The 15,253-nt window shown below is 36.0% G+C and overlaps 1 protein-coding gene across 1 annotated transcript in view; it reads left to right on the top strand.

The window, feature by feature from the left end:
• The window catches only part of LOC309651648 (uncharacterized protein), a 144,645-nt gene that overhangs the window by 107,091 nt on the left and 22,301 nt on the right, over nt 1–15,253 (top strand). The gene's annotated exons all lie outside the window — the stretch shown is intronic.

The raw sequence follows: 15,253 nt of genomic DNA, 5'->3' as shown, positions 1-15,253 counted from the left end.
TAGCTTTATTGAGTATTTTTATTAGTTATATAGTTCATTTTTTTTGTCCACGTTATATATAAACTCTGAGGTGAATCTGGAAACTTTTTCCCTTTTTGCAAAAAAAAAAAAAAGAAAATAGTAGTTTTTTTCTTATGAAAGTAGTATATGTTTGTAGTAAAATCAAATAAAAAAACAAAAATAAATCCAGTGGTTCAGAGGAGGAGAGATGAAAAGTAAAGTCTCCCCTCCAGCTTCACTCCTCAGAGCAGTGGTCCTCAACTGAGGACAGTTTGCCTCCCAAGGGACGTTTGGCAGTGTCCGGAAACATTTAGGTTATCACAACTTGGGCAGGGGGCAGAGGGTCCAGAGCTGCTGCAAAACGTTCTGCAATGCACAGGACTATTTGCCTCCCGACAAAGAATTATCCAGTACAAAGTGTCCTCAGTGCCTCTATGGATGTGTCCTGGGTTAGAGTGACAGCAATTAGCTATGTCTGCATATTCTTTCAGAAAGTTAAAAATATACACTTTTTTTTTCAAAATGAACTCAATGATTCCTCCCTAATCTGCAACTTGCTTTTTCCACTTAACAATGTCTTGGTTATTTTTCCATATAGATACATAAACTTACCTCTTATTGTTAACTGATAAATAGTTGTCAGTGGGCTCATTCTATTATTTTTAACCAGGTCTTAAAGGTAGATAATTTTGTTGTCTCTAATTTTTCTTTGTTGTAAACAAACCCGCGAGGAAGAGGTTACTGGAAGAGAAACTACGCAAAGGGCTGGATTCTGCCCCGGCACTTTTGTTTCTGCCTTGCTTTACTTTCTCTTAAAATCTGACTTTGAGGTTAAATTCACAACGGGAGGTTGAATCAGTCTCTTTCTTACAAATCCCAGTTCTCTCTCAACTGTATCACCCAGGAGCGTGGGTGGAGGAAAGAAGAGCGACTGTTTTTTGTACCAGGCCACAGTGGAGCTTATCCAGGAGACGTTTTTAATGTCTGGCTCACAAGCCAGCAAATCAAGTCAGCTGTGGAAATGTTACGCTTAGGGGGCTCGCTGTGTCTGAATCACATCCAAAACTTTTTTTTAAAGGACCTGGATTAGTTAAGATATGCTAGAGATTCAGGTTGTCCCTTAGGTTAATAAGGAAACAACCACTTCAAAGCCAACCCCTCGTGGTTTCAGTTTTTTTTTCTCTTTTTTCCCTCTGTGTGAGTTCAGTCAGTTGACACCTTCTGCTGCTTTTCTATGTCTGCTTTCGTTTTGGATGAGAAAAGTGAGGCTCGTATATATACTATATACCAGTTATAAACAGTGATTCAAAACCACACAGTGTTGCTATTGATTGGACGTCAATGATCACACTGATCACTTAAGGTAAATGTTATTTTCACGACCCCAAAGAGGGGGCTCTCCCAAGGGAAATACTACATAATGATTTACACTTTGCAAGAACATAACTGACCCCAAGTACTGTACATTTTTATTCATAAACGATGTGGACTTATCTATTTCATCTCACTTCAAGCAGCATGGAATTTAGTTTTCTTTCAAATTAGTCTCTGCTACTTGTGTGAAAACGGTCAACGTTCATAACTGGAGGAACTGTTTTTAAAAAGGAAATAACTGCTTTAAAAAACTCCTGCTTCCCACCCATAGCGGTTGCAACATTTGTTAAGATGTAGAAACAAAACGGGAAAACTGCTTCCCATTGGCCCTTCTTTTAAATATTTTTAAATCTGTTGTTATGCCTTAACCTGTTGTATCCTCTCCTCGGAGTCACTGCATTTCATCCATGGCAACTAGCAGCAATCCCCATATAAACAACTTCCCGATTTTTCCACAGAGATAAAAATAAAAGAGTAAAAATGACCAACTCTTGTGTAAGGCCTCGAATATAAACAGGATTATATTTAAGGGCTCCGGTAGAACCTTCTGTCAGTAGCTGTAGGTTGTGAGGAGCTTGTACTGGAGTCATTGGCTCCTGGTTAATGATTTTGCTGTGCATTCCATACAGTCTCTCTCGTGGATGTGAAATGAAGGACCACAGGAGGAGGGTCCGCAGGGTCCAAAAGTCAATTATTGCTTCCTCTGCCAATGATTCACTAAGTGACTTGGAATAATTCACTCATTTCTTCCTTCTGATAAAGTTATTTGACATGAAGGAGACGTGGCAAAGTCTTCTTATCTTCTCAGGAGCCAGAAGCTATAAAGACAGGGCCATGGCCAAGTCTACTTTCAACTGTTTCTCCATAAATCCTTTGTGAAGAAACACTTATGAGAGCTCAGCTGTTGAAAGATGACCAAAAGAGAAAGTGCCTAATTGTGTAGGCAGCAGAGTGAATGGGGCAAAAGGGGGTTAACACAAAAAGACTTGTTAGAAAAGAAGAGGAATGTATTAGACGTTTTCTTCATTTGGTCATGAACTTTCCTTACCTTTGAACAACTTCATGTTTTATGTCCTATTGCAGAAGTTTAAATGGATTGGAAGATTGTTCAGTAATATCTAAGAAGGAACCCTTTTTTTTTTAAAATCCCTTTCCCTAGGGATTAAAGTCTAGTAAGATTCTCAACTAGGGACACACACAAAGCTCAGTCAACTATACCCCACTCCAGCTTCTTGCCCATGCTGTTTTTACAAATCTTTTGTAGATGTCTTCTCTCTCAGAGTCATTTGTGAATTATTATAATACTGCATGACAACATTATCCAAAAATTATTTGTATTTGATGTATTTTCCAACCCTTAGGTAATATTAAATCGTTCAAGTGATAGGGTGTCCTTTTCATAAAATTCTTTACTATAGTTTAAAATGGTGCCTTGCACATGAGATAACCTCATTAAAATTAATGTCTTTAAGTCATGGAGAATGATAAGGACTAAAAGCAAAAAGTCTAACTGCTTCCCCTTCTTGCCATCATAGCATTATCTTAAAAAAAAAACAATAAAAAACAACGGATCTCTTCATTCTCCACTTGAGTGCTAAGTGAACAGAGTTCTTAACAAAACAAATAAAAAATAACTTCTCTGTGCAATCCGGGTCTTTAAGTTTACATGCCTAGAGAGTTGCATAAAAATAGTACAGGGCTGAAGCTTCCAGTGAAGTTATTTTTTCTAACAGAACAATTTCTGAAAATTGGAACTGAAATTATAGTTTGCACATTGTAATGCATCGAAATTCCCTTCTATTTTACTCTAAATAGCATTGTGCTATATCCAGTTGCGGGGTTGGAATAAAATTACCACGGGAGATTTCCGAGAATTACTCTTAAACCCTAAATGCTGCCTGTTACACATGAAAACTCCATCAATGGGGAAAGGTAACAAACCAAGGTGACATTAGCTGAGTTAATGCTTTGCGGATTATGACCTTTACTAAAGGAAAGAAACACATTTTCTATTTTTGTATATATGTATATATTAGAACTATGTGTATATATTACACATATACACATAAATCTGTGTATTGTATTTTTATAGTTACCTGCATTTTTATAATTTTGCTAAAATCTGTGTCATAAGGCATATTCCTATAACCCTTTTAAAATTAAAAGCTTTTGAACCAAAGGGAACTTAAAAAGAAATAACTTTTTTTTTTGCCAGAGACATACCAAATTTCCCACTGTTATGAACCAGTTATGATTCATAAACATAATTACCAGTCATGTCCTGGAAAGGGAATCTAGGGGAATTCAAATTAGTTTTTAAAAAATTACTCCCAATTTACTATATACTCCCTGAAACTATTAGCAACTTGCTTTTGCTTAATATGCAGATGTCCTTGTCTCTCAGATTTTCCCACAACAATTTCTCTTGTTCTGTTTTTAATACCTCACTTATTTTCCTGCCTATTTATCAAAAGGGGCTAGTGTGAGTATATACTAGCTTTCTGAATGTCACACATTTTTAATATTCGGTTCATTCTTCGTAAGCTTTCATAAGAATCTATGTTTGTATTACTCACCTCTTGATTTACTGACATAGTTATATATACACTTTTCAAATTTAATGTTGCCAATAATGGGCCAAACTCTCAGATGCCTCCTGATATGATGTTTTTCCCTTTTATGGCATTTCTGCCAAAAGTGCATATCCTGAATATAATCATGAAGAAACATCAAACAAACCCGATTTGAAGGACATTTTTCAAAATAACTGGCCTGTAGGCTTAAAAAGTAACAGGGTGAAACATAAAAAAAGGCCAAATAACTATTCCAGACTAAAGGCCACTGAAGTGACATGACCATCACATACAATGAATGATCCTGGCTTAGATCCCGGACTTGGGGGGAAAAAAGCTATAAAGGATATTATTGGAACAATTGGCAAAATTTGACAATGGATCATAGATTAGATAATAATGTCAATGTTAAATTTTCTGATTTTAATAGTTGTACATGGTTATATAAGAGAATGTCTCTGTTCTTAAGAAATACATTCTGACATATTCAAGGGTAAAGGAGCACAATACCTGTAGCTTCCTCTCATGATTTAGAAAAAATTATATATATATATATATATATATATATATAAAATTTTTATAAATTCTTCTTTGTAAGTAAAAATACATATTATATATACTTTTTTCCTAAATCATATGAGAGAAAGTGTGTGTATGTACATGAGAGAGAGAGAGGAGACAAGACATAGTAAAACTGTATAAGGCATATAGTGGACTTTATACATTTTTTGCTAATTTTGAAAGTTTGTAATTATGTCAAAATGAAAACTTACTAAAAATAATAAATATACCCCTTATATTATTCATCTTTCTTAGGGCATAATTTAGGACTTACTGTTGGGGGAAATAAAAATTTTTATGTTCATATCATTCTATTTTTCTAACTCTGTTCTTGGGCTCCACATCACATACCAGAAGAGCACCAGCTTTTCCACCACCTTCTGCTACAATTAATGAGGAATCTTGTGCAGTGTTACTTTTGAATAAAGAAGATGTGTATTAACTGATAGCACCAGCTGACGGGGAGGCATTAATGCTGTTTGATTCCATGCAGGCAGAACACATCCAGCTGTGGAGGCCTGGGAGGCCCCAGGGGGAGAAAAGTTTGAAAAGAACAAGTTTTATAAAATTTATGCAGTCTGGAAAATAAGGAATGCTAAACATTTGTCAACAATTTTGGAAGCAAAATTAATTCTTAGCAAAGTCACTGAAATCATAATACAGAGAGAAATATAAGGAAATGTTAAAACATTTAATTTTTTTGGCTGTAGTGTGTTATGCTATTCTTTAGCCTTTTCTTTTACTTTCAATTAAATGCAATTCTCTTTACATTTCATTTATGATTCAAAGAGGAAAGGTTCATCCTTTTTGACACATTAGGGTGTGATAACTAGGAATACGTGTATACAATTCATGTATAGTTGAACATACTGAACTATATACAAGGCAATGAACTAGATCCTAACAGACTCTAAGGATACAAAGACTAATAATCTAAGGTCTGATTTTGTAGGAATGTACAGTTTGAAGTTAGGAGTGTAGGGAACAAACTGTTAAACAGATTATGAGAACATTAAGATTCTGTAGGGTAGAATAAGTGCTGTGATAGGCATGCAAAGCTCTGGGAACAAATAGAAGGGCATTCAGAAAGGGAATTTATTAGGGAAATCTCCAAGGAGAGTTATAGGCCCAGGGAGACACAAAGAGAAGACCAAGAAGTGAGAAAGAGGACTTTAAGCATTTCTCCACATTCCATTTTTCTGACCTCTTGGAAGGCATAATCGAGGGATTTTGGATTGTTATATCAGTATATAGAAATACAGATATAACAGTTTCTTCCTTTCCATAAATAAAGGTCATAATCCACAAAGCATTAATTCAGCTAATGTCACCTTGGTTTGCTGCCTTTCATCGTTCATGGGATTTCCATATGTAATAGGCAGCATTTGAGTTTAAGGAGTAATACTCAATAACCTCCTGTGATAATTTTATTCCATCCCCTCTGAAGCCACTAGGCTTAACCTTTTCTGCCTCATGGCATTTATACTTGCTGCCCTGCTGGAATTCCTGGAGGTCTTCTGAGGTCAGTCCAGCCACTGATTAAGTATCCACCCCTTTAGTCTGGCCTTTATCATCTTGGCACAATCTGAAGGATTCAAGGGCTAAAATGCCACAGTGCATTCTGCCTATGGGATTCAGCCTTTGGAAGGTGCTCTGTCATTATCTCTTTAATATTGCCTCTTCTCTTTTTTAGAATTCCGGTTGAAAACATAGAAGAAGATAGATGTTCTTGCTTTATTCTTCATGTCTCTCAAACTCTTTTTGATATTTTTCTTTGTCACTCCATTAGCTGAATTCAGGATAATTTCTTTGGATTTATCTTCTAGCTTACGAATTCTCTCTTCAGTTGCATCTATTCTCTTAACTCTGTTCATTGAGTTTTTAATTTCTAAAACTGCTATTTGATTCTTTTAAAAATATATTTTGTGTTTTTTACAGTCACATGTTCCTGGCTCTTTTTTTTCATGTTCCTCTTTTATTGCTTTGTGATTATAAACATAGCTATGTTATATTATGAATCTAAAAATTCCAGTATTTGAAGTCTTTGTGGTTATTTTCTGTTGTGGTCTTGGTTGAGTTTATCTTATGTTTTACTGTTTCCTTTATTGTTTGTGACTATTTTTACAGAGAGCTCATATTCTTTTTAACTATGGGAATTCATTAATGTCTGGATTGAAGTAATGTTACTCCAAAGAGGGTTTACATTTGCTTTTTCAGTCATCTTAGGCACACATACTCTTCAGTTGGGCCACTTCAAATAAAATTCGCTGCCAAGCGTTCTATATCACATGGGTAGGTGAATTTGAACTTAAGTGGTGTAAATTCTCAAGATACCTTTTTTTTTTTTCTACTTTGCTCCAAGGTTGAGACAGGCAAATTTCTGTGCTGTCCATTTTTGTTAGGTGGGTTTCTTTTTCACTTGTCCTAAGACTGAGAGTATGTAGCTCTTTGATATCTCAGCACTATGTGGACCTATCTTCCTATTCACTTTCCCACTCTGGGCATGTATTTATCTCTTGCCCTCCAAACCCTATGCAGTTGTCATGGTGGAAACTCAAGGTCTTCAGGGCTCAGCACAAGCACTCGGAGGGAAAGCTGGCACTGGTACTTGTCTAACTTCTGGGTGTCTGTTTTCACTTTAATTTTGGCCTCTGTGGTCTTCTTTTGTGTCATCTCCGCAATGCAATTAAAGATCTATTTTTTCTTAATTCAACATTTTAGTCATCTTTATTGGCAAGGTCTTTCAGGATATCTGGTCTATAATAGTGCCAGAAATAGAAGTTGGCTCTAGGCTTTCAAGCAGCCAACAAGAAGGGGGAAATCTAATCAATTATATGGTCACAGGGGCCAGGAGAAAAATGATTCTCTGTTGCTTTGGAGAGATACGACGATTTTTGGCATTGAGACCAGATGGGATTTCTCTCAGCAGCCATTTCAGCAGGCTCCATAGTCTTTCCTGTTGCTTGGATAGCACAGTAGGTCCCGGCAGCTGTTCCACCAGGCTTCAGAACTGACATGCTTTAGAGTGCCAAAGCTGGATGGTGTTTGATAGTGAAGAGGATCCAGGAAGACAAATTACTCTTTCTACTTTGTTTTGTACTCCATAAGATGGGGCCCAAAGTGATGTAGCTTTCCCAAGAGGCTTCTGAATCATTGTGCCTATACTGTCAGTTTCTTAGACATGCTCAGACAGGTTGGAATCCCTTATACCCCAGGCACAAAGGTAGTTTTTTACTGAGGCAGCATAGAGTTGGCCTCTAAATGACATGGGTGGAATGGGTCCACTCTCATGTCGTAAAATTGAGTCATAGCATCTTTTACACCCTTTATATGGCCTGGTCTAACCACTCTAAAAATACATCTTTAGATAAGTTGAAATGAAAGATCAAAATGTTTCGTAATTAAAGAATATCTTTTGTAATTGTTAACCATTACCAATTTTATATCTTGTTCTAGTTATATTTTAATTTAGTTTGCTGGCAAATAACATATATAAACTGAAAAAATACTTACTTGGTTAGATGAGCCTGCTAAGATTAAAGAAGTTAACAATGATTAATTACATTAAAAAATTGAGAGTTTTGAATGATACTTGGTTTCTAGCTTGTTTTCTAGAACAGTGACGAGATTATACGGCAAATGGAATCCTAGATTTGTTTCAACTTAAAAATATGTGGAAATATTAATTTAAAAAATTTCATTCTGAGAACAGCACTAAAAACGTGGTTATTTAAAGCTTCTATACTTGGGAGAATTGAGAGAAAGAAAAACTTTGTTATAAAGTAAGAAAGGTTCAGTGAATTCATCATACCAATTACCAAGAAGGGATTTATAGGTTGGGGATAAACTTCAGTCAAAAGAGAAATGACTTGCAGTTTCAGTTGGATTTTAGTAAAGAAACAAAGGGTTGAAAGCAATTGTGTGAGTCCTCTTATCTTGTATGCATAGTGAAACAAAACTAATATTCTTAGAAAGAGTTTTCTGTTATATCTCAGAAATAATAAAAGTACTGTAAGGATTTCATGAATTTGAAAGACTGTGAAATAAACCATATTTTATTGGTTGAGATCCCTACTGAGGAAATAGCCAAATTAGTGATTCTAGCCACACTGTGAGTTAGCAAAAACTCTTACCTGTCTCTGAAACTGTTGGGATCAGTAAACTCACTAAATTATACTTTTGTCTTAATTTTTAACCCAGCCATTGTTTTCTCTCTTGTATAATAAGCATGAGTGATAATAGCAACTTTAAATTTATAGTTGTCTTTTGTTTTTTTACAGTTTCTATAGTTATTTTTCTGATTTCTAACTATTTTTTTACCCTCCTAGACAAGTTCTCCACAATGACATAAAGGTTGCACAGCAGGCCGCATACATAGATCTAACCTTTGCTTCGTAAGCAGGAAATTGCTGTTCTTAGGTTCAGGAACTTCTTTTTTTTCCCCTCAAAAATAAGAACCTGTTTTACCAGCTAGAGAGCTCTGTTCCTAAAGACCAGAGTTCAGTGTGAATGTTCAAACCTGTGAATAAATTCTTGAGTCTACAATTTTGTCAAACTTTAGAGAAAGCAGTTGAAGAATAACCATTTCCCTTTTAAACTCCACTCAGTTAGTTGGAACTGAATTAGTACCAATAATATCACACTGGTTTCCCACTGACCATTTTTATGTGAATTTGGAAAGCACATTAAGAAATAATTGTTTATCCAAAGAAGCTTTAAACTAGGGTATGAGAATAATCACCCACTTTAAGGGTAGGGATGGCTTTTAATTTTGAACCTAAGTGTTTATGCTATTTTCAGGATGGAAGTAGGTGTGACTATTGATACTGAAAAGCCATGTTCTGTAAGTTTCATAATTAAATCCAATGACTATTTTAACTTGATGAGGTAAAATAATGTGAAATTCCTCATTTTGAATTTAAATGCAAGTGATAAATTTTCATTGGGAAGTAATTTATTTCCCATATTATAATCTAGTTGAAGATCCCCTTCTCCCCCAAGCTTTGAGTGTAAAGCATTCACCTGATTTATTTTCTATTTACCCATTATATTCTCCAGATTCAAGACTTCACATTATTCACATGATTTTAGAATTTTCAGAAAATGTCAAATGTCCCCCATCCACATAGGAAATATTATATACAAATGGCCACTCATGCATTGGTTCAGGTATAAATGATCTTTCAGTGCTGACTGATTGGTTTAAAAATGTTCACAAATGAAAACTTATAAAAACCTATAGGATCTATCCCCTTTATTGGGACAATCTTTTCCATATGGTGAAAATTTTTCTCTAGGGCCTGTACTTTTATCAGGAGGACAGAAGGTTTGCAGGGACTGATAGAAGCTGTAGATTTTGTCTGCTCAGTATTATTTCCCATCCTCCTCTCTACTCCTCCCCCATTCTTAGTGATCCAGGTGGTGATGTCAATCAGAATGACCTGTCTCCACTTCTTGGGTAAGCATGTGGCCAAGCCTAGCTATTGGTGTGCCAAGGATTGATTCAGGAATGTGCATGTGACTCAAGAAAAATAAATTAGTGTCTTTTCTGAGATTGATATACGGCTTTGATAGGTGGAGGATGTCTAATTCCACTGTGATTGCTAAGCAGGGCACATGTGCATCTGGGGCTGAGGGATGTCATCTTGTCTGACACACACACAGGAAGAGTCTGCCTGTGATATAACAAGTAGAGATAAGCATCGCTGAAAGATGGGGAAGGAGAGAGGCAGAGCTCTCCAAGTACATTTTTAACCTGAGACCCATCTCTTGCTTAAAGATATATCCATTTCCAGCTTTCCAATTGCAAGGTCACTACATTCCCCCTTTCCATAAGCCAGTTTGAGTTGGGTTTCGTTAATGTCCAACTAAAAAGGGTCTCCACTAATGCAGTCCCTACTGCAGCACTTCTGTCAGGAGTTGAGTGTAATTCTGCTTAACAACCAGATAAGATATTTTGAAGTTTTTATGCTAACATGAACAAATTCACCAGAACACAAAGAATGATTTCACAGTGCAATTCAAACATAGATTCCTCACTGAGAAAACACAGAGATGTGTGTAGTTATCCACGGCCTTGTGTAATAACTGGACGTAATGCTTTCATTTACCGCTACCTTTGTGTGGAGCTGAGAGCATCCTGGGGGTTAACCTGTAGGACAATGTAAAGAGGAGCATATGTTCTTTCAAGGCACTTGTAGCTGTCATTTTATTTTTTGAGAGTTATGAATGGAGGTATTGTTGCAAACAGCTGTACCGTGAAAGCATTTAAGCCAGTTATTACTGCCTGTGGTGTCTGAACTCAGAATGTTGCAAACACTGAAATTATGATTTACAGAGATGAAAAATGTAAGCTTTGTAAGATCTAGCTTTATGCTTGGCTCCATCTCTTCATGTTATCTGACAGATTCTTTTGTAGTGTAGTGATGAGTCTAAAGCAGAGGGCTTGTAATCCCAATTAATTCAAAAGAGATGGCCAGAATATGTCATACCACGTGTAACAACGTATTAATTTGGAAAGCAATATGGTAACACAAATGTTATTTTTAATATATTTAATTACTTCCCAAAACATTATGGCAAACCTGTATTATATGGAACATGATCTGAAGATTTAGAATATAAGAAAATAATTCCTAAATGTATATCTGAGATGACAATGAATTTGGTTGAATTGAACTGAAATGTATTTTGGAATTGGGAAAAATATAATTTTACATTTCTTGGAAGAACTCTTTGATACATTGCTAATAACTCATTTCCTTTCAGTAAAATGACCATCTTTAATACCTTAAGATCCATTGTGACACCTGGTTCAGTAGACTAATCTCTGCTAAAGTTCTTCCTCTTCTCATCTTACCCAGTCTACCCATTGTCTAGATCATACTCTCCCTTTGGTTAAGATCGACAAAAGAATTCAATTATTGGCGGCTCTTAGTGTGTCCAATAGGACATAGAATAATAAATTATACCCCATTTCACATCTTTTTAGTACTTGGCCCAATTAAGAGCTACTCCCAAAATATTTGCCAAAGAGTAGCCAGTTGAAAATTTCCCAGTCAGTTTACAAGTTAACAGAAGATAAGGCCTCTATTCAATTTGTGTGCAGAGCATTGTCTGGATACTACTGGGTAATTTAATCAATCTAATTTTCAACTTTAAAGAATTTTAAAGATCATAGATATTTTTGAAAGGAAGACATCTAGCAAAATGTTCTCATTTCACAAGTACATCAGTTAGGATGCTTTGGGTTGCATGTAACACAAAACTGATTCAAACAACCTTAAGTGAAAATTGGACTCTGGGGGCTCACAGAACTGAATGTTCCAAGTGACAGAGAGACTTTATCCAGGGCTCAGATCCCAAGATTAGGCTCAGGTTCCTGGCTCTATTTCTCAGTCCTGTTTTCCCAGCTTGGGGCCCAAATCAGGGGCTAGCAGCTCCTAGCCACATGCGTCCTGGCACTTCCACCAGTAAACAGAGTCTCTCTTCCTGATATTTCAAATAAAATCCCTGAAGTGAGTTTTCCTGGCCCTGACTGGCCTGACTTGGGTCATGTGTCCCTCCTTTTGAATTAATCTCTGTGATTAATGGGATCAGATTTGCTGAATGGCTTAAGGCAACCAACTTCCAACCTGGAGCTAAAGGAAGGATCAAATCCCACACCAACTGCATTGCTGGGAAATTCAGGTTGCTGTCTCAGGTAAGAGGTGCTGGGGAAGTAACCAATAAACTATGATGATAAAGTATGAGAGAATCCAAGTATCTTGGCCTGGTGATCACACACAAAGCAGCAAAGCCTCATTTAGAACCTAATTCAAAATCATTTTGTTTGTCAACAAAGGTATACAAACTACTACATAAATTCATACTCTCAATATTCTGTGATGGTGGAGGTGTGGAAACATTGTGATTGTCTGTCACAGTCTTTATCAATATGTGGTCTGAGATACACTCAATAAAAGACAGCAGGATACCTAGGAAGAATGCAGATTCCTGGGCCCCATTCTGGGTTTGCTGAATCAGAATCTGCCGGGGTGGGGCTCAGGAATTTGCATCTTGAATATGTTTCTTTGGAACATGTCTTGCATAATAAGACATACAATGAATACATTGCTATGTAAGCCACAAGTTGTTTTGGTTAACAAACATTGCAAAACTTTTTTTTTTTTAACCATTTCTGCATCTTGGACTGTATTTGGAAATATTTTCTATAAAATTTCTTTATACTGACCTTCCAGTTGAGATTATAACTACTTCTAAACTATAATCTGGTCATCAACTTTGTTAGGAGGCTCGTGAAGTCTGGCTAAACTTAACAGGTGAGCAGAAAAATCTGCAAAAGACTTAAGGGCAAAGTTGGAAAAGCAACTTTGTGCTACACTACAAAAGGAATATTGGCAAGTGTAAAAATGGTGATGTTAGTATAAGTAGGAAAGTATAAATATATTTATTATTACAAATGGCAGCAAATAAAGCATGCTATTACCCACTTATATATATTATTTACTTTTCAACTCTTCTATGCTGTTTTCAGAATATGATTTATACCTTACGAACTTGCTCAACTGGCAACACTTGGATAATAAATGCAGGGTGTTGACAGCAACTATTGAAAATCCTGTGAATGCTGATTATGACTTATAATAAAAAATACAAGATTCACTGTGTTGCTTGGTCGGGTCCTTGCTTTTGTCTGACAGCACAAGTCCCGGGACGAATTTTCCACCTGCTTCCTAGAACCGTCCTGGAGAGGACCCACCTCCTTTCCCATGTAGCTCCCACTGAAAGTCTAAGATAAATTTGGCACATTATTAGCAGTGTTTCTTGGAGACTGGGGGTGGGGGAAAGTGACTGTCAGTATTGCTTTTAGATAATAAGCAGTGTTTGTGGAGGAACAGTGAAATTAAGATTATTACCGGAGTAAATCTGATTTTTTTCCATTGCACTTTTTACAGTGCTATAGATTTGTGAGATGTGGTATTGAACCATTGTCTGTTTAGGAAATTGACATATGTTTTTATGTGCTGCCTGAGGAGAAAATAATATGAATAGAGTGGTGAGACAAAATTCCATGAACAGTAGTGATTTGAAATAAAGTATTAGTGGAATGTAGTTTTTCAAGACAATAATAGACAATTACTAAGTATTCAGAAACACTGCATCCTCAGTATTGCTGAGTATGCTAAACTATAGTCTAAGCAATTTGCATCAGTAATTTATTTAATCAGTCCTAGGAGGTAGGTTCTGCTACTATATCTATTTTACAGATGAGGAAACTGAGGCATAGGGAAGTTAATCAATTTGCCTATGTTCATACATATAGTAAGTTAAGGAACAGGAATTTAAATCCAGGCCGTCTGGATCCAGACCCTTGCTCTTAACTATCAAACTATAGAGTGGTTATGTATGTTTTTAATGTGCCCGTAGAAATCAAGAATTATATTAAAATTTTCCAATATTCTTTTACAGTGAGTTCTGTAGACCAAAGGAGGTAGCATAAACATAGTAAGCAGTATTAAGTAGTATACAGCAGTATAAAGATTTTATGACCATGGCTTCAAGCTATGCTCAATTGGTGATAAATATGGGATTTTGTTTAAGGAAGGCTCTGGCATGCTGCAACAAGGATGAGATCTAAAATATATGGGCCACCATCCTCTATGATGACATGCTGTTAATCGACCATTAGCTTGATAGGCCCTTTGAGTTGGTCCCAGTAGTGCAAAGGGATTTGTTTAAGCCATGCAAATTTTTCATCTGATTATTTGTGGCCATTGTAGCCAATTTGCAAGATGATGGACCAGAGTTAGGAATTTGTCTGTGGTTATGAAACTACACATGATCACCCTAGATCTACTGAAGCGCCTAAAGCCTCTGCCTTGTTTTCCCAGCACTTTTTCTAACGAAAGGGCAGATGCCGTGTGATGACAGCAATACAGCGTCGCTCCGAGTGTTTAAAGATTGTGTTACCTCTCAAGCAAATTTTTAATACTGATGATGAAAATAAGCTCCAAATCTCATCCATCATAGCAAACAATTATTTGCAATTTCTATGTATTCCCTTTTAGCCTTTGTCCTTGTATGGATAGAATTTTATATGTTTATATTCTTGCTGTGTATATAATTTTGGATCCTGTTTCTTAACATTTCCCATGCTGCTACAATTTTTATAATTGTTGTTATCTTAATGGCTACCTAATCAACCATTAAGTGGATTATCATATTTTATGCAACTATGTTCTAATTGTTAAGATTTGTTAGATTTTTCCACTCATTTGCCATTAATAACATTGTGAAGCTGGGTTTGGGCCAAAAGCCAAATCCTGTCCACTACTTATTTTTGTAAATAAAGTTTCATTGGAACGCAGCCAAACATACTCATTTACATATCATCTATGGCTGGTTTTTCACTGTAAAGGCAGAGTTGAGTAGTTAAGACAGAAACCCTATGGCCCACAAAGCCTAAAATATTTATTATCTGGACCTTTACAGAAAAAGTTTGCCAACTCCAAATTAATATTGTAGAACCCAAATTGTTTTTCTTATTTTGGATCATTTCATTAAGATAAATTCCAGGATTAGGATTACTTGGCACAAGTGTGTGACTATAATATAGTCTCAGAGTATTTCCAAGTTGTTTTCTAAAGCTGTTATGTGGTTATAAACATATGAGGGTCCTACTTTCATTCAACTTTATAATTGAGTGTTATCATTTTAAGTTTTTCTTAATTGAAAGATCACTA

Source organism: Balaenoptera physalus (genome assembly GCF_965194825.1).
Source record: "Balaenoptera physalus genome assembly, chromosome: 21".
Lineage (NCBI taxonomy): Eukaryota > Metazoa > Chordata > Mammalia > Artiodactyla > Balaenopteridae > Balaenoptera > Balaenoptera physalus.
Note: the sequence above shows the minus strand (reverse complement) of the source record. Positions and strands in the feature narration are given on the sequence as shown.